This window comes from Pezoporus wallicus, unplaced genomic scaffold (genome assembly GCF_028554395.1).
Source record: "Pezoporus wallicus isolate ANWC-B61680 ecotype Strahan unplaced genomic scaffold, APGP_CSIRO_Pwel_v1 contig_5352, whole genome shotgun sequence".
In the NCBI taxonomy this organism is placed as follows: domain Eukaryota; kingdom Metazoa; phylum Chordata; class Aves; order Psittaciformes; family Psittacidae; genus Pezoporus; species Pezoporus wallicus.
The window spans coordinates 4,145,947-4,166,287 of record NW_026639660.1 but is presented as its reverse complement, the minus strand read 5'-3'; the positions used below and the strand labels follow the sequence as shown (position 1 = coordinate 4,166,287).

At 43.2% G+C, this 20,341-nt stretch overlaps 1 long non-coding RNA gene across 2 annotated transcripts; it reads left to right on the top strand.

The window, feature by feature from the left end:
• The first annotated feature begins 275 nt into the window (after window positions 1–275).
• On the top strand, window positions 276–10,072 carry LOC130602527 (uncharacterized). 2 transcript variants are annotated; one of them, XR_008972926.1, is made up of 4 exons: window positions 276–362; window positions 5,460–5,518; window positions 5,956–6,060; window positions 9,986–10,072. It is a non-coding gene; the product is annotated as an uncharacterized LOC130602527 (long non-coding RNA). The 2 variants fall into 2 exon arrangements; XR_008972927.1 differs by lacking the exon at window positions 276–362 and having other exon boundaries at window positions 5,398–5,518.
• The last annotated feature ends 10,269 nt before the right edge of the window (window positions 10,073–20,341 follow it).

Below are 20,341 nucleotides of genomic sequence, written 5' to 3'. Positions count from 1 at the left end.
CCCCTTAAATAGTATCTTTTCTGTCCTGAAAAAATCATGCTTTTTTTTTTTTTCAGAAAAAACACAGATGACCCAAGTGGAAATTTTAGCGGTACCATTACATCAGAGGAGGGTTTTAATTAGTAACCCTGAAGTAGAGATAATCAATTCTGCCTGTATCTATTACAGACATATGAGAGGGATGCTAAACAGATGGAGACCATCATTTGTTAAAGTGAAAGGTGTCTTCTTTAACCTTGCAAAGATCTCTGTTCCAATCTTTGTTTCCTTCTTGAACAGGTCTACCAGGGCAATAACTGTGGAGGGAAGAAGGATTCAGAGAAGTAGAACTTGAGGAAGTCAGAAACCAGCACACCTAAAATGTGGTGCTTAACTTTTATCTTGCTTACGGGTTCTTTCTCAGGAACTGCATAGATCTGCCTTGGCCTGTAAAGAAGAACTTAATTCCTTATAGATTCATCCAGGAAGAAAGACACTGTTCCTTGCTCTTATGCAGAAAGTTTGGGCACAGGAGCAAGGGAGAAGTGCTGCAGATATACTTCTCATGGGAAAGATGATTCCTTTCCAGCAATGCAATATGGTCACAGGGGCTGCACAATGTGACTCTGGATCTGTGTTGCCTGAAAGCTCCCACACAGAGATGGGACTGCTGTAAGAGTAGGGCTTCACCTGTCCTCACTGACACCAGCCTCTTTGCAACAGACATGAAAAGGCCAGCCCAAGAGCTCCCCTGTTCACAGATGCTGATTGCAGGCGGGAGCAGCCTGAAGGATGGGCAGGAATTCCTGTATCTAGTCTAAGAAATCCAAACTGTGGCCTATAGGGAAAAGGTAGTTTGGAACAACATGGTAGGATTCCCACTTTACACTATCTTGGATTATCAGGTATTTAAGATCTTCTCTTTCTTAAATACTCCTTGCTGTTGGATCTCTTGGAGAATGGGAGGAGCCTCAAAGACATAGGAAAAAAATGTCAATGTGATAAGGACAAAATGAAAGAGAAAGGTAATGACTGTAAGAGAGAAAGAATCCAATTTTCCTAAAAGTCTAATGGACTTAGGAGATCAAATCTCTGGTAAGTTTAAGTCACTTGAGGCACTTCTGATAACTTACCCAGTTTGCCAGGAAAAAACAGGTTATAAAAACTTGGCACTAGTTATACTGGAGGCAAAACAACTCTCATTCACGAGGATACATTCTGTATATCCTAAACAGGGTGCTGTATCCCCAGCAAATTTCCCCTCAAACACATCCTTAGCAGCCAGAGAGCAACTAATGTGGAGGAGTGCCTGGAAGGAGTAGCAAGTCACTGGTTTTGAGTGACAGCACATAAACCATACATTCTCCAGTACAAAGGCTGTCTGCTGGTATTTCAGTTCTCTGACTGGGATTCTGTTTCCCCTGTAGTCTGGCCTCTCCTTGTCTGTTTGTTTTGTTATCATTTGTATGGAGATCATCAGATCCAAGTACATTTGACATATGGAGATAACAGTCAGGAAAGGAAACAACATATGGCAGACAATTCATATCCATCAAGATCTGTCATAAAACCATTTTTAGCAATAGAAAAGAAGAGTAGAAAAAGACAGCAGGTTTGAATTTAAAATAAGCGTGCTGCTTTAACACACAGGAGGCCTAGGGCTTGCCTTGCCAAATGAGACCAATGGTTCACTGCCTTGAGGTACTTCTGGGCTAACCCAGCTGTTCAGCCCAGAGTTACTGGGAGGAGGAAGAAAGGGAACATCGTGCTGTACAGGTGCTACAGGGTGAGTGTGCCTGGAGACCCCAGTGTGCGATACAAGACCCTGCTGTCCTCATGTATCTTGTTTCCCCTGGAGCAGCATCACATTTGATTGGACAGACGGGATGGTCCAGGTCCTTCCTAGCAGGGCACTAACACTGCCTGCTGGAAAGGTGGGCAGGACTGAATTAAGGCTGAATTCAAATTATCTACAAGAGTGATTTGGATGTGTAGCTCTGGGTCTCAGGAGCACCCTAGTGCCCTGGCTGGGACAGCACAACTCAGGTAAGGTGTGGCTGTACACCAGAAGCATGGCATTTGATTTCTTTAATAGAAAAACTTCTGGTCCTTCAGTTCAGCTTAATTGAACTTTTGGCTGAAGAGGAGTGTTTTGACAGGCTGTATCTAGTTCAGACATGGCTGCATTTGGATTATTTAGATATATTGATTGGGAAGTTTTAACAGAATGAGGATGCTTTCCAGGACAGAAAAATACTATGTATGTCACTAATCTATGTAGTTTATTTATTACTAATAAATGGGATGTCTTTTGTGATCTACAACCATTTCACCCTAGGGGGGACCTGGCTTTTTACCAAAGCAAGTGGCCTTTTACTTTTAGTTGGTTTCTTTTTTATAACCTTGGATTAAGAGGCTGTTTTAAGGATGAGAAAATGTCTGTGAAGGAGTGTTTACATTGCCCAGCCCAACAGAGGTCTCACAGGCTCAGGCACGGTATCCCTCATGTGCCAAGAGAAAGGAGCAGCATCTCCTACTTTCTGATGAGACAAAAGCTGAATAACAGAGGAGAGATAGCTGCTGTGGGAAGATGTTCTTTCAGGGAATATCTTCTCATGGCCTTTTTTCCTGATGTTTTTCTGCACAACTTCTAATGGCTGATCTTCTTCCTACTCTGCCAATGGTCTTCCCATCTGTTCTTTCCTTTGCTCCAGGAGCAGTAATAATGGGGTTTGCTGGTTTGCTGCATCTTTGGAATTAAAAAGATGGCAAATTTTGTTGGAGGAAACAAAAAACACTCTCTGAGATGGATAAAGCCTATTTGATGATCCAGGGCATCTCACTAGGAGTGGAATAAGTTGACCTCATCTATGGACTGAACATGCTAAGCTGAGCAGGTTACATGAGAAAGGAGTTTGAACAAGTGTATCTCCCACTTCTGTTTGAGTGAGCAGGAAGGGTGAAGCCTTTGTCTGGTCTTATAGGGTGTCAAAGCCCAGCCCTGCCCAGAGCCTTGCTACGGTGTCAGAATCAGCAGGTATTGTTGTTGAGCATAGCAACCCTTGATGCTGTTGAGCATATGCGTCCTTTACAGATGTCAACTAGGAAGGTTTAAAATGTAAAATGGCATTTTAATATTTAAGAATAGCAAGCAAGTAGATGGCTATAATAGAAAAGCTTCCAATCCTTTAGCTATGTGTTCCAGAGCTGCATAACACTGCTGATAAAATTGCCTTTGGATTCCTTGTCTAATATTCCAGGTTTTCTCTCTCTCAGCAAAACACAATAGCTTCCACTAAGCCTCCCTGGGAGGGCAGCTAACAGCACATTTACTAGACACTTCAAACATTTGATCATATTTCTCCTGAGTGTATTTAACATCTGTTAATGTCAGCAGCCCCAACCGGATCGAAATACCTGCGTTGCTGGGAAAAATGTTTAATATAAAAGATGACACGGGTAAGCAATTACTTACTGGTGTTTTTTGGAAATGGATAGGTGACTACTAGGCTCCTCTATTCCCCTTCATCTGCCTACCCCCCTCACCAGCCCTACTCTGTTACCACCCTGCTTCTGTGTGCTTCTCTGAATGCATTAGAGTGGTTATTCTGAGTATGCAGGAGATGCCAGAAATAGTTTCAGGTTTCCTGCCTCATCAAACCAAATTCAGTCTGTAAAAAATTAATACACCCAGAAGGAACAGTTAAAAGCATCTCCAATCAATTAATGTTAAAATGGGGGCTAGGAGGCTGATTTGTTAAAGGAAACAGAATCCAGCTCAGAGCTCAAGAGGCTACTGAGACAAGAGTACAGTTTACAAGTGAAGCTGTAGCGTTTCAAAGGAGAGTAGCAGACAATGTATAGGTCAAAGCAATAAATGCATCACTCTCAGCAGTTCACTGCTTCAGGCTCGAGGACCCCAAAGACAAATCCTGTCTTAGGCAGGCCAAGAAGTCTCAGAAAAGCAAGTCTTTCCAGACTTCCCACAAGGCAGGAGATGGCACAAGCCTGGCTGTTTGCACTGGCCATTTGCATCTTCCATCTTTTCTCCCACTAGCAGCTGGAGTGAGAAATAAAGGATGCAGCCTTGAGGGGTCTGCATACTTATAACGGCCCCATGTCTACTGCACTGCTCACTCCAGCAGTTCAGAGGACAAGTTGGTACACCATCCTTATGAGTTTGCCTTTAAAAATCGTTAGTTAAAAAGAGACAGAATAGGGTGTTTTTTCTTGATAGCTGAACATTTTTGATGTTCAGCATTATCTTCACAATCGTAAGTCAGGCATCAGTTTTATTTATGATGGAACATGAGACTCTCATATCCTTTCTTGACTTCAGGGCCTGGAGCTTCAAGCTGCAGTTTTAAAAGCATATGGATAAGTTTCAAGAACTGGCAGCAAACATACTTATGGTGAAATTAAACAGAAATTGCAGTAATTTACACAGAAGGGGGTTCAATCTACAACTCTTGACTGTCTCTTGCCTGGAGTGCCAGTCCTCATAAAGGTGAACTCTTTTTTTTCCCCTTCAAATGCTATCTGATTGTTTCCAAAGTGAGAAAACTTCTAAATCATGTCTGAAGCCACATCTGAGTGAAACCTTTTCAAGCATGTTTTCTGGTGTCTTAAAAATAAATAGGTGCACAACCAGCTGAAGCCTATTGTCACTGTTTTTACCTCTGATTAATGGAGGTTACAATTTTCTTCCTTCCAACTATTAACTATTTAGAACCATTTATACTTTAATGCCTTGTCTTTTTCCTGGTCCTTTGTTTCTGTGTTACATCCTCGCAGTTAGAGAGCATTGAGATAAGTGGTAGAAAAATGGGTAGAGGGAGTTAAGGCAGTAATCCAGCTTTGAAATAAAAAATTGGCTTGAGGTTAGTACTTGAATCTAAAGAGCCTGCTGAAGGCAGGAGGGAAAAAAAAAGAGTGGCAGGAGAAACTGAGTTGATAGAACCTGAGACAATGGCAGTACTTCTCAGGATGGTGTACTTGAATGCAGCCCTGGTTAACATAGGGTTAATGAAACTGCATGTCCCTGAGCGTTGACTGGGCCAGGGCTAAGAGTGAAGGAGATTTGCTGAAGGCAATGATAGGGTTGCTAGCATGTATTTAAGAAAGGACTTAGGTGGTGCTGGATCTATGCTGCTTGGTGGGCTGCTGTGTTCAGGGAGGGCTTCACATGGCCATGAGGAGGAATCAGAGTGGCTCATAGATACTGAGATGGGAAGGGTTCATACTGTGCTTCCCACCTTCCCCTATATCTCTCTGTCTGGGTAAAGGAGCACCGCACCCAAGAAATAAGTTCATTTTGTTCACAGATCTTTGCCTGTGAGATTTAGAGTGTGTTCTGGGCTTGATCTTTTCTGAAAACTGTATTTTCTTTCGCAGACACCAGCAACAACTCTGCTGACAATGAGGAAGCATGTCTGCCTGTTAATTGTCTATCGCATTTTCTATTTTCTTCTTTATTCTAGATTGTAGCAGCAACCTTCCCTCTGGTTAAATTGGAAGAAAGTGGCTGGAGAGAGCTCAGGTAAAGCCAGTTGAGATTCTCTTGTATTCACTAAAAGAAAGTTATACAGGAATATAATTATTGGTCTCTGTCAATAACTGGGCACACTGACTCCATAATGCCCTAGGTTACGCTTTATTTCTTCGCTGTTTGAAATCCAAAATCAATTTTTCTATTACATTTTAAAAATAAAAAATATATTTAAGGAGACCTTTTGGACTCCATGTGCTCTGTGTCACAACAGATATCCAGGGCTGGGCAAAAGAAATGATGTTTCTGCAGTCAGGTATAGAAGACTACATGGCTCAGCTGTGCCCTACGCTAGGATACAATAACACACAGTATGGTGCAGCTTTAATTCAAAATAAATATGTCCATAGCCTACAAAATTCCTCTAATACACTTATCTGGGAGAACACAAAGATTAAAAAAATCCTGCTAATTCCTTTATCTTTCAGATACAGAGCTGAAAACAAAGACATCCAAACCTTGAGCGATTTAGAAGAGGAAGAAGCCAAACTCTGTGCCAAAGGTTTGACTGCTGGGTTTACTCATGGCTTCAGGTAAGCTTCTTTCCCTGGGCTGTTTAGCATTTCAGAGGCCCTGTGTGTTCCTCAAGGAGAGCTGTGGATTACAGACATAAAACCTTGCATAGCTTGCAGCCAAGGCAGAGCAGAGGGAGTATAGACAAGCTAATCCAGGGTTCCTTCTTGTCCAGCATCCTGCCTCTGACCCTGGCCAGTGCTACATGCTTCAGAGGAAGATATAACAACCTCACAGCAGGCAGATGCAGGATAATCAATTCTTTCAACCTTGTTCTCAAGACTCATTAGATGTCATCCTGATCCCTAAATAGTTAGGGGCTGGATTAAGCCCTGAAGAATGCCATTTAATATACTCTAAAAATTGTTGTTACCATTAACTCCCATGACTCTGGAAGTTAATGTTATCAACAGACAAATATATTTTCATTTTGAATCATCCAGTGTCCTTGGTCTACTACAGCAATGCATACGTAGGCTTAAAAACCTGTTTGCAAAAGGTATTTAATATTTCTTTTTGTCTGTGGTTATTTCCCTGTAATTATTTTTTTTTTTTACTGCATGTCTCATTTCCTGATGTTATGAAGTAAAGAGCAGGGATAAAGTGAGTATACTCTAAAGATTACATGTTTCTTCATCACATCCTTGTACAAAATGCATCAGAGGATGAATTCTTTCAGCAGCTTAAACACTGGTTTGGCAGCCATCTTCCAGCCCCACTCAAAAATAGGGAGATAGGCTTTGCACTTCTCCCAACATAAACCCCAAATCCACACCAGTCCAAATTGCTGACCTTGGCTGACTTTTGTCCAAGCTTTCCCAGTACTGGCTAGGATGAGCGAGCTCCCATAGGAGAGCTATTTTGGCAGACAATCTATCTTTTGGCAGCCCCTTTCCTACCCTACTCCAACTGGAGCAGTAGTTTTTGTCTCTCTCTCGACACTAACCCTAAGCCTTTCACTTGCTCTTTTTGTCTGCAGAGCCTTACCCAAGATCCTCAGGCATCCTGGAGGTGGAGGAGCTGTCAGTGCAGAATGCGTTTGCAGCACCCTGTTCCTTTGGCATCCCTTTTCCTTCCCACTTCATCTGTAGCTCTTTTATTGTTGTACTTTTAAACCCAAACCCTAGCCTTGTCTTCTGTTCTTTCCTTAGGATGTCTTCTTAATATCTTGCTTTAACAGCAATTCTTACTGTTTTTTTTTTTAATCTCTGTTGCTTCTCATAACCCTGTTTAACTTGTGCAGCATCTCTGAGGGAGTTTTCAGAGCCTGTGAAGAGATGTTATGTGTAGATTTCAGCGGGGTCTGCAGTGTTTATGTAGAATAGCTTAAACATTTTTAAGTGTTTCATTTCTAAATAATTCTGGCTCCCTGCCATCTTTCGTGCACATACTGAATCTGCAGGAATGTATCTACAACAATGACTTGGACTACTTATTTGTGTCACCTCCATTATATCTCTGTACCACCTGCAGTGCAGCATTCTCTCCCTAGCCCCATCTCTTGACCATTTTTTCTTCTTGTCCTTTCTTCTCCTCCTCCTTATAACATCCTTGTAACATCACAGCCTCTTTCTCTTTCCTGTTGCATCCTCAGTCCTCTGCTTTCCTGCTCCTCACTGAGACAGAGGCCAAGGAAGACCTGAGAGTCCTATGTGTGTATTTGTGTGCAGTGGTCAGGAGAAGGCAGAGGAGGACCGGCTGCCTATACGAACTAGCAGAGCCCCATGCTGAGAGCCAGGGGAGGTGTTGCCCTGCTGTGGGGCACAGCCTGTCCCAGAGTGGGACCAGGGCAATTGCTGCTCAGACCCATGGTGTTATTCTGTGCCAGAGGCACTGGGCATGTGCCTGCTGTGGGGATGCGCTGTGCAGCAATGAGGAACCTTAGCAGCATTTTTCCCCCCTTTTCCAATGCTTGATTACTTGGACCAGTCATCTGGTTGCCTAAGATCTTCCTGAACATCATCTGAATCATTCATGCTACTGACCCACCTAAAAATTTGTGGCTGGTGTATTTTTTGCTATTTCAGTTCCATCCCTCTCTAGATAATTCATAAACACAAATGAATTAAACAGTGCAAAAGCCAGGGTGGAGCCTTGAGGCACATGGTGTTTGCCAGGGTGAAAATAGGCCGTTCACTTCTTTTGCATTTGTTAAAGTTCCATCCAAATAATAACTTACACACACATATCCCCCTCTCTCCTCTGCTATCTTAATTCCTCTAGCTTCTCTTTTTTGTGATACTTTCTCAAAAGTGTTTTGGCAGTGAGTAAGTCATGGCTTTTCCTTTGACATGGCCAGAGAATTGTGAGAGATTAGTGAAACAGTTCTGTTTTTTCTGGGTATCGTTTTAAACACCCTGTTACTATTTTCTTCCCATTCTTAATGCTACTTTCAAGGAAGAACGGCTAAAACTTTCCAGCCAGAGATAGCTCTGCAGACTCCAAAACCCTGTTTCTCTTACTGTGCTGATCACACCACCCTCCAACACTAGCAGGCTTTTAAATGAGAGCAGTAGTAATTGGAAGAACATGAGAAAAGAGTTTTCAAGAGCTTATGGCTTGATTTTTCAAACAGATCAGTACTCATACCTGGGACTAGAGTTTCACAGACCTAACACAGTGGGAACTGAAGTGTTTTGGAAACCTGACCTGGGGCTGTGCCTTGGTGCCTTTTAAAGAGCTGGTGAGGTTTCCTGGCACATTGCAGCTCTGTGCAGATAACATCTCAGCTTCCAGAAATCCAGTAAATCTTTCAGTGCCCAGCAAATTTGCTCTGTTGTAGAGCAAAGGAGCTTCACAGCTCCAGTTTGGGAGATAATTAGCAGAGAATTAACTTCATGGTCTTTGCCCTGTGAGTGGTCACATGAAGCACACAGGTTTATTCTTTGTCCCCTCACTGCTGTTTGGAAGCTCCTAGAAAATGCTTTGGGGAGTGTATAGGCTCACCCCAAAAGTCAGACAATGAGGAGCCTTCTTTCTATAACCACTTCCATGTGGGGTGAACCCAAAGCCTATGGAGGCTCTTCTGTTGTCAGCCACGGGAGATACTTGAGGAGGCAGAGATACCATTGCTTCAGGCACTCATCAGAATCCCACTCTGACCTGCAGACCTTCCTCAGGACTACAGAATCTCTAAGCTCAGGCTGTTCATCCTGTTTTTCCCAGTGAAGTGTGGCTTGTCCAGTGGGACATGTTCTATTGCAGCTGGTTCTTCAGGCTGTCATGACTAATAAAGTAGCCCTTGGTTGCCTGTACACATCGATCCCCAGTATTCTGCTATTGCCTGACTCAATTGAGAAGAAATGGATGCTGCTAGTGATCCAGCCTATGCAATGGACATAGTTCCTTGATGAAAAAAACAAAATGAAACAAAACCAAAAAAAGCCGAAACCAAACAGAACCCAAACACCTGGGAAATATTGCCTGTATTTTCCCAACTGTCTTGTCCTGCTGCTAACAGGAGCCATGTGTCTGTTACAGAGATATGCAGGAAAACAGAGTTATTAGAGGCATCAGGTATTTGTTCAGGAGGCTGTGGGATGCAGCAGTTCCTTGGGCACCACAGATATATTTACAGTATTAAAAGGTCAAACAATCTTTCTATTTCCCCGTTTGCTTCAGAGAGTTTTGTTGAACATTCTCATTATTCGTTGCAGTATTTTTTTGATTTAAGAGGATTTCTCTCCACCACCATAGTTATTAGAATGCAGTTGTGTGTGCAGTGAATGTGTTAGCACTATAACAAGCTTCTCCTTGTAGTCTGAGTGCAAAGCTTTTAGTTCAGTTGTGTGTGGGGCAGTGAAGACAACATGGGGCAGGTAATTTGGAAAAAAAAATGGAATGAATGGGAAAAAGACTCAAAGTGAATAGTTTATAGACATGACTTCTGTCCCTATCTCCGGGCTCTGTGCCAACTATTAACTTATTTTCCTGATCTTTTTTTAGATGAAGAGAAGCCCTGTACAATAGCATGGAGACCCTGAGGATTGGAGATAATTTTTTTCCTTATGCATTTTCCCCTTCTTTGCAGGTAGGGGTTTTGGCCTTTTAACCTGTATGTGAGTTGCAGAAAGCCTCTGAATCCCTAGTCAGTTGTTGGGAAACTCCTCCAGCACTTGCTTGCTGTTCCTCATCCACAAAACACCTTCAGTGTCAGAAAGGAAGAGCAGAAAAGAGGTTGGTGGAGCAGGGGATAGCTAAACACAGCACCTAAACCCTCCAGATTAGTGAGAGGAGGTAAAGACAATGTAGGTTTGAGAACAGTAGGAATGCTGGCATTATCAGGCAAAGATAATTAAAGATAACAAAGCCAGGGAGTTGAAGACATTATGTCATGATTCCCATTCTGTATTTTAAAAGCTGCAGCATACAGGCTTAGATAAGGGTGATTACTTCCAAGAAGAAGTAACCAGAGTCTGCTAAATATTATCTATTAGGATAACATATACCCAAGAGTCTTGAGAGGGTTGGCGCAGGAAACATCTGGTTTTAATGAACCTGGGAGCGCTGGCAATATTGCAGGCGATTGCAGACTTCCTGGGTTTTGCAAGTACTTCAGAGGGGTATGAGGAACAATTAAGGTAATTATAAACTGACCAACTTGAAGCCAGTATCTGGCAAAATAGTGCATAGGCAAATATGAGATTCAGTTGCTAACTAAAAATACAATTAATATCAGGCAACATAGCTTTCAAGGAGGCAGACTGAGGTAAACAGAAGAACTGTTCAGCTTACATTTTGTATGAGATTACAAATTCAGCTCTTGACAGTGACCGCAGAGAGATAATATGCTTTTGCAATGTGTTCACCATGGCCCAGTGCAGTATTTTGCCTCGAGTCAAAAGATGTAGGGGATGCTGACTGATGGGAGAGAGGTTTTTATAAAATAGTCTGTGTCCAGTGTTGTTTAAATTTCTGTATCAGTGGTCTGGAAATAAACATAAAACTGCTGCTGATAAAATCTGAAGATGACACACAAACTGATGGAGTAGCCAGTAATGATGGGGACAGAGTGGTTACACAGAGAGATAGGATGGTGCAGTCTGCATTTTCCGTTTCAATAAGATGGGTTTTAATGTTGCCAGATGCTAAATCATTCACCTGATTGCAGGACCAAGGAACTCTTCCAATCTGGTCGACTCACTCATGGCAGCCCTAACACAGGATTATTTTTTTTCCTTTTTTTTCCTCTTGAAATATCTGTTACATGAGGTTAATACGTTTGGATCTCATCACTGACTGTTTTGCCAATGGCTTTTGCCAGCACAGACTGTTTTTAGTTTGTTGCGTATGTTAGTGTTAGTCTCTTACAGGTAAGGGTGACAGTGTTGTACCAGCAATAAGTGAATCAGACTTGGTGGGTGTGTAGGTGACTGTTGAGACCTACTCTATGCTCAGCACTTGTCACTCTGCTAGTCATGATACTCTTCCTTCTCTTTGTGTGCTTTTCCTGCCCGGGGGCAAGCTGATTAAAGTGGCTTATATCTTCCCTGAGCTTGATGCGATGCTTGTGACTAAAGATTCGTGCACTGGCTGATAAATTACACCTAGTCAAATATGCATTTAAAGTTACTTGAAGTACTTTCTTGGACAACTGCCCTTCCCAGTTCATTATCTGGGTATTCTTGTACCATCTGTCCAAGCCACAAGCCCAGCTTCCTGCAGATGGGTCTTCATTAATAGACTCTCAAGAGCCAGTCTTCTTGCTGGGAGGATTGAAGGGTGATTAGCATCTCATACTGTCTTGGTCAGGGTAGGGACAGAAAGACATAATAGCAGAATTTCTCCAGCTCATGCTTGCTCTACAGCATCAAAGACTCATATTTCTATAGAATGATGTAAAGACAACAGAAGAGGAATCTATTTCCATTTAAATATTAGGAATATCTTGATTTCATCCAGCATCTCAAGTCAAAGGCAAAAAATTTCAGGAAGAAGTTGCACATACGAACATGGATCCATTGACAGATGCTCTAAGAAGCGTTTTCCCCCCCCCAGAACAAAACATCACTTACCCTAACACAAACCCACAAACTTTTGCGGAATCTTTTATGGTCAAAGATTTTGAGTACGTTGTCTCCACATTTCTTTTTACAGATGGATGCACCAAGCAAATGTCAGCTAGGGTACTGGGCTCAAGTCTTGACTTCCAGGTTTAGGCAGCTTTCCTCTATCACTTCAAGGTACTTCTCTACATGCTTATGGGCTTCCACTGAACACATTAACAAAGCTCCTGCCACTAGGCTTGTGGGAGTTGACGAGATCACAGCCTAAGAAAAGTTAACACTATTAAGATAAGGACTTGAGAATTGAACCTACTTACCAAATTTGTTTCTCTTGTCATTAACCCTGACAGATCAATGGGTTTAAATTTCTTTTTCTAATATGTAACTGCTGAGCAGGCTTTAATAAAACCCAAACATATCTGTGAACTATTATCTCTTTCTCTCTAGGAGACTGTTTTATGATATGTACTGAATTATAAATATCATAGCGGTCACTAGAAATTTTTTTTCCCCTGTGATGGTCTCATATTGAAAGGAATGAGATACTCTTAATTGTACTAATTATGCATCTCTCTTAACTTATTTGGTGGATTATGTATGGCCTCCAACTTCTGAATAATCAGTGATAGGGTACGGATTTTTTTAAACCATCTAACCCTTCAGCCTGAGAAGGACTAAGAGGATCCTCCCTTTGCAGGGAAGGCTTTCCTATGAGTGAACGAAGGACTCGTATTCCCTCCTATATTTCTACAGAGAGAACAATGACTTAGGACTGTATGGCAGAGATCCTGCCTAAGCTTCTTCAGACCTGGACCTAAACTGCTGTCCTGAGGTTATGGGTGTTCTGCTCTGCTGCTGCTGCTTTCACCACCCTGTGAGAAAGCAGCAGGTACAAATCTCCTTTAGGAAGAAGGACCTTGCAGGGAAGAAGTCTTTCCAGGCTCTCACTTCCCCTTCCAGTTGTCTGTAGCAGATGTCAAACAAGCCACATCTGACCAGCAGCAAAGAGCTTGAGGGACTTTCCACGCTCTGCCCCTTCCCTCTAAAGCTGAACATCTTGTGGATGACTTTCTCTGTCTTCTGGCCTTGGGTAAAACTGCCTGAGCAGCTGCCTGGGGCTCCTTTGAGTGGCTTCCTGAGCTTGGTTTGTCCAAACTGATGACCCTCAGCAAACAGCAGTGGAGTGGGTGTCACTAGGTCATTGCATCTTGCTGGGGGTCTTGTGCGGATTGAGTGGGTTCCACCATTTGTGCTTCAGGCAAAGGTATAGAATAGGGGTCAGAAAAGTGCATGGCAGGGGAATGTGAGGTTCAGTTGACAGGTGGGTGAGGAGTAATCTTCAAATTCACTGTGGCCCCTTTGCTGATCCTGGTTTGGGACCCACATTGCCTGTGACCTTTCTGCACTGCTCCAGTACCCAAAACCCACGCTGGGCATGTGGTGCCTCTACACCCCAGAGGACTGCATATGAAGACCTGGGGAGGATGGGAAATAGAGGATGGATTTGGCTTACACTTGCAGTGTTGGCTTTTAGGCTGCCTCTCTGTGCCAGTGAAATCCCAGTCTCCAGAAATATTTCTGTCCCCCAGAGAAGGTACTGCCCGTTTTGCATTATCTGTGAAAAATCCCTGCTCCAAAACCTTATTTGTGGCTCCATTAACCTAAAGAACTCATCTGAATGCTCCATTTGCCTTTTAGATAAAGAACAAGTGATTGTTGAGGACTCGCTTCCCTATCATTTTGTGTTGCTTTCCTCATTATAAGAGTAACATAAGGGTCCCCGAACATTATTTTTGACTCTGTCATTAGCAAAGGTCTGGAAAGCATGTTTTGACTCCATTAGCCTTCAGAAATAAAAGGAATGACTGTGTAAATTGAGATTAATTATTTCAACCAGCATTCTTCAGTGTTTTCATAGAATCATAGAATCGTTAGGTTTGGAAAGGACCTTAAGATCATCAAGTTCCAACCCCCCTGCCACAGGCAGGGACACCTTACGCTAAATCATATCACCCAAGGCCTCGTCCAACCTGGCCTTGAACACTGCCAGGGATGCAGCATTCACAACCACCCTGGGCAACCTATTCCAGTGCCTCACCACCCTCACAGGAAAGAATTTCCTTCTTATATCCAACCTAAACTTCCCCTGTTTAAGTTTTAACCTGTTACCCCTTGTCCTGTCACTACAGTCCCTAATGAAGAGTCCCTCTCCAGCATCCCTATAGGCCCCCTTCAGATACTGGAAGGCTGCTATGAGGTCTCCACACAGCTTCTCTTCTCCAGGCTGAACAGCCCCACCCTTCTCAGCCTATCTTCATACAGGAGGTGCTCCAGTCCCCTGATCATCCTCGTGGCCTCCTCTGGACTTGTTCCAACAGTTCCATGTCCTTTTTATGTTGAGGACACCAGAACTGCACACAATACTCCAGGTGAGGTCTCACAAGAGCAGAGCACAGGGGCAGGATCACCTCCTTCAACCTGCTGGTCACGCTCCTTTTGATGCAGCCCAGGATACGGTTGGCTTTCTGGGCTGCAAGTGCACACTGAAGCCGGCTCATGTTCATTTTCTCATTGACCAACACCCCCAAGTCCTTCTCCACAGGGCTGCTCTGAATCTCTTCTCTGCCCAACCTGTAGCTGTGCCTGGGATTGCTCCGACCCAGGTGTAGGACCTTGCACTTGTCATGGTTAAACTTCATGAGGTTGGCATCATCCCACCTCACAAGCGTGTCAAGGTCCCTCTGGATGGTTTTGCTGTGGCCTAAACAAAGGCTTACAAATTAATTTCTATTTTTTGTATTTTCTAGAAAAACCACTAGGTTCATGACTGATTTAGCAAAACAAATGGCTTTATTTGTAGTTTTATGCACTTCTCTGGTCACTTACAACAAACATCAGGAAGCTGATAGTTTCTCTCATGATGCCTGCCAAGACTCCTGTGATTTACTCCTGGGGGAGTGTGTAAAACAGAGATTCCTAAATCTATCATTGTTCCTTTTGTTTCTCAGAGTTGTGTGGATGCCAGGACCTTTTTCTTTAACGATACCCTCCTGTAATGATGTTGAAGTTCATGGTTATATGGCTTCACGATGCCATATGAGTCAGGGTCTGGTCCAGATGATACGAATAGGCCCCTTTCCATCTTCAGAGCAATTTCTTCTTTGCTGCAAAGAAAGGAGGAAATGACCCTACAATTTTTCATGTTAGAAGACCAAAATGCAGCTCTTTTTCTTCTGGTTATAGCAGATTCTTGCTAGACCTCTGACGAGATCTGGAATTACTTAGTGGGACATGCTTGCCACAAAATGGGGCTAATGCCATATGGTCTCTTTCATGGTGTCTTCAGATGGGACAGCATGAGTGAGTAGAAATGGGATGTGAGTCAGGGCCAGCAAGATGGAGACTGTGTGTCCCACCACTGTATTTTTTCAGTGGAGACAAACTGCTCCGCAGCTCCTTGAGTCAGCTCTTCCAACAGCAGAAGGAAGGCAATAGTCAGTAGGATGATATGATAAGTCAGGGATATTAAGAGTCTTGCATAGAAAGTACTATAGAAGAAGTATTATTTCTTATTTTGACTGAAGATGCTTTTCATTGCTGCAGATAGTAAAGGTAATTACAATACAGCTGAGAGCTTGGAGTGAAACTAGGTTGAAGGAGACTATTTAGTCCCCTTTTCCCAGTGAAATAGACTTTCAAACCCTACTTTAAAATGACTAATGAGCCAACTGGCATGAAGGAGAGTGTCCCCTACAGATCCATGCAGGTCCTTTCACAGCAAGTTGCTCATCTGGAGGTTTCAGAGGAGGTAAGAAAGATCACATTCTCCTTGCCAGTGAAAAGTTGTGAGCTTTGTTTTTATGAGTTAGATGTGGATTACAGCTTGGCAACATACATATTCTGTGCACAGAAGGCTTTCAATAAGAGACAGAGGTGACAAGCACAGAAAAGAAACCCCAGGTGATACTGATCATGATATTGTGCCAGAATTTTATGTTAATTGCACACCCTGTTTTCCTCACCTCTGAGTGTGCTAGTTCCTAGGAGAGGAAAGAGTTCAAAAGCTTTACTCCAGCAAACAGAAACAGAAAGCCTGCAGTCATTCACACCTGTTAGCCCAAACCGTAAGCTGAAAGACAAAGAAAGATGTCCTCTATCTGACAGTGTTGTAAAACCAGTCCCTATCTCCTCTGCACAATCTTCATGGAAACCTGGCAAGAGCATCTAAGATAAAAGAGGCCTCTGACCAACAGAGTCAAAAGGACAGCATCAATCCTGAGACAAAAGGATTCATCTGAGCCTTGAGACTGACCTGAACTTTAAAGGATCTGAGCCCACGTGTGCAACGAATAAGAATTGGTCCATGTCATAGTCAGTTATAAAAGCAGGCACTGTAGAAGCTGACATGACTGTCACTTTTGCTGGAGAATTCATAGTAGAGGCAAAGGCCTCATCAAAATAGCCAAGAGAAGCTATTGGGTATGCTGAGGGAGCTGTGAGATATGTCCCTAACCTTCAAACCTACATGAAAGGGGGCCTCAGCCTGCTCCAAAACTGTATCGGTGACAGATTAGCTGGATCAGGTGTTTTGAGGGATTTGGATGATAAGTCCCTGGAGCTTCTGATGGGCATCAAGGCTAGATACACCACAAAGTAAAAGAGGTGCAAGATGTGATAAGGAGCATCATGTTAAGGACTTCCACAAGGTCATGCTGCAGTGGCCTGAATTCCACGTGTCTGTGCAGGATAGTGCGGGCTTCCACCCTCTGATTTGTTCTGCTCCAACAAAATGTTGCAAGCTAAATTTGGGGATGATATTTTGCTATAGCAGTTCACCAGAACCACGAGGAGATCCTTTGGCTGTGACATGGATTCGCACTTTCTCATTTTCAGGTGTCCATACAAACTTCTTCTGCCGGGAGATTCACATTCTGGGTTGCTGAAACAGCCTTGCTGAAATGTGGCTGCACGGCAATTAATAAATATACTAATGGAGTCTTTATTGCATTATTAGGACATTTCAAAATTTACTCTAGGAAACCTTTCAACTCCATTAAATCCACCTATGTCACAAGATGAAGTGCTGTTCATAATAGTCTCATTAACATTCAGACTGCAGTTCAGCCCCATCCATTAACAGCTGGCAGGCAGGAGTTTCCAAAAAGACCCCAAGAAGCATTTTCCCTGACCAGGAGCTGGCTTCCTCAATGTGTCTGTTAGTCCTTTGTTGGATGTTTCATGACAGGGAGCCTTTCTGCTAACTTCCCTGTGCCATTTAAATGTACTGCCAAGACCAGCTGTTATCACTTAGGGGTCTGGAAAAATCTGCCCGGAATTCCCACCCTGCTGCTGGGGTCTCTAGTTGACTCAAAAGCTGCCATGAGCAGAAGATGCCCCATGCAACAGCCATAGTCATTTCCCTCCTCTCTCCTGCTTGGCTGACTTTTATTTAGATCCCAAGTGAAAACTGCTCTAATTAAGTGCATTAGAGCCAGGCCTGATGATAAACAGTGGATGATAACAGTGACATTTCAGTGATGGCTAATAGGCTTCCAAACTCAACCTCTCATGCTCTCACCGATAAGGAATAGATAATTCTTCAAGTGGCAATGATTACACAATAAAGTTTGTATTTGCTTTATTTCGATGAGCTACAAAGCCTGGTTTCACCCAGTGGCTCTTTAGAGTCCCCAGGGCTGGGGTGTTGCCAGCTCAGGATTTTACTGTATCTCTGATGCCTTGCAGATCTGTTTCCTGGAGCTGGGTGATTACAAGGAATTAATGCCTTTGTTCTTTCCTTTCTTCTGAAACCCCCAAATCTCCAGCCAGCTACTCACAGGGAAACACAGGCAAAGGGAAATTGAAATTGTCCTTAAGTAATCTACTCCAATGTACAACTTTTGGACAAAACTCAGGACTTTGGGGCACCATTTACTGCTTTGAGTACTGATGATTGTCAGTTCTGGGTATGACACATCTGGAGCAGGGGACAGAGCTATAAAATTGTCAGTGGGCTATGAGGCTCAGCGGAGAGGCTAGACTGGGCTGTAAGGATGACTTTCTAAGCACTGAGAGCAGCTTTTGCTGAATGATATAAATGAGAAGCTTGACCTGAAGATTTGAGGCTTCAAGATGTCACATGTTAGCAGTCTTAATGCCAGGATGCCAGGATTTACCAGTCCACCCAAGCACAGATTCAGTGAGTAGCCAAGCGTCAGTAAAACATACAATAGTCTTCACTGGAAAGGATCCATCAACCAAAGCAGACACAAAAGAGAAAAGCTCCTGCTGAAATTATAAATGGAATATGGTCAGGCTGCTTTGTTTCAGGACAGTGCCTGCCATGAGAGGAACCCTCATTCCCTCAGACCTGTCTACCATCCCATGGTGCATATAGCGGTAAAACCTGTGGGGAAGGCACTTTTGTGACTGGAATCCATGTGTGTCCACAGCTTTGCATTTCAGGAGTTAACCCTTTACAGTTTATATACTGAGCACAACGTCATATGGTGTGGAATATCCCTTTGAGCAGTTGAGGTCAGCTGTCCTGGCTGTGTCCCCTCCCAACTTCTTGTGCCCCTCAGCCTCCTTGTTAGTGGGGCATAAGTATCTGAAAAGTCCCTGACTTAGAGTAAGCACTACTTAGGAACAACTAAAATCATCAATGTATTTATTACTCTCATCCCAAATCTGAAACACAGCACTGGACCAGCTGCTAGGAAGAAAATTAACTCTACCCCAGCTGAAACTGGGACAACATCCCACTGCTAGAACATAATGTGATTTAGTGGACAAACAGCAAGCCATTATAGTTAGGTTTTACAGCTGCTAAGTGTGTTAGTCCTTAAACAAACATCTAATGGGATTTTAAGCCTTGGTTCTTTTGAAACATCAGGTTTCAGAGGAGAGCTATTTTCTTACCACATCTAGCACTGTGTCTTCAGGCTGCGAAATATTATCAAAAAATAAAGTAAAATAAAATAAAATAAAATGGTCAAAGCAGAGTTCATCCCTGATGTGTTAAGCCTCATTCAGTTTGGGCTTTTGCATTTTCTCCTGCACAGAATTCCTGCTCCTTTCTGCTCTGCCTCTAGTATCCCAGCTGTTCACATTTCCTTGGCTCAGGCTTTATGAAAAGAAGCCAAGAGGCAGATCCCAGTGAAATCAAGAGAATTTGCAATTAGCCCCACCTTTTTCAGAGAAAATATTATATCTGTGTCACAAAGTATGCTTTATGTAGTAGCATGGCAATGTAGCAGCATGGCACAGTCCCTGTAATCGTGTCTTACCAGTTTGCTGAGCCCATATCTCTGTAAGAACTGTATCCCTACAGGTCTCCTACAGAGGAAACAGAAGATGCTCATTATATTCACAGCTGGGCTATCCTGAACCTCTCTTTGAAAATCAAAGCAGTTCAATTGCACTTTTTATTCTCATTTTTACCCGTTTCTGCATTGCTAGCTGTCTCTGGAGTGCAAGATGGTCACCCAAACACAGGTCAAAGTTGGGATTTACTCGAGGTCTTACAGAATATTGAAATATTTCACCAGGCTTTGGCATCCTGCTATTTCACTTTGAAGGAAGATCTATTATTTCTTCCAGCTGCATCTGTCCTCTTCTTACCTTGTGTGTGTCATACGCTGAGCGGCTTTAACTCACCAAGATAGCAGAAAACCACCCCAGAAAATAGGTTCCTAACCTTCCAAGCTCATGATTCATGTGGGCCACTGGAGGGTTCATAAGCAACAAGAATTGGCTCAAGGGAGAAAGTAGGCTCACAGGGGCCCAGAGAAAGGGGGGGGGGGGGGCAAAGAAAGACAAGGGGATGAGGAAGAAGGCCCCTGCCTTTCAGAAAAAAACAGCTGTGTTGCCTTTGCTGACCACGTACCAAGAGTTGGCTTCACCCATGGTGGAGCAGGTTCAGCAAACCCTTATGGATACGTGTTCATTTTTGTAAGTGGAAAAGCTATTTTCTTAATTTCTGGCCTGCCACTAAAGGAAAACAGTAGTCCTTCCTGCAGGCTCCTCCTCTCTCGTTCACCTTACTTCCTTCTGCACAGTCACAGGCTGTTCCGCTCACAGGAGGTATCTAGGAGGGGCTCTGAGGTCTGCACTCAGAGCCAGGTTAGCACATACCACTGGACAGACTTTCCTTCCTCCTAATCGACCTGCAGTTCTTTTTTGTACAACTGAGGAGGCAAACCCCCTCCACCTCAATAAAACTCTGCTTCCCCCACTGTCCTCCAGGGTTTAAATTTATCATGTCTACTTTGTTTCTGCTCAGGCTTCTCCTCAA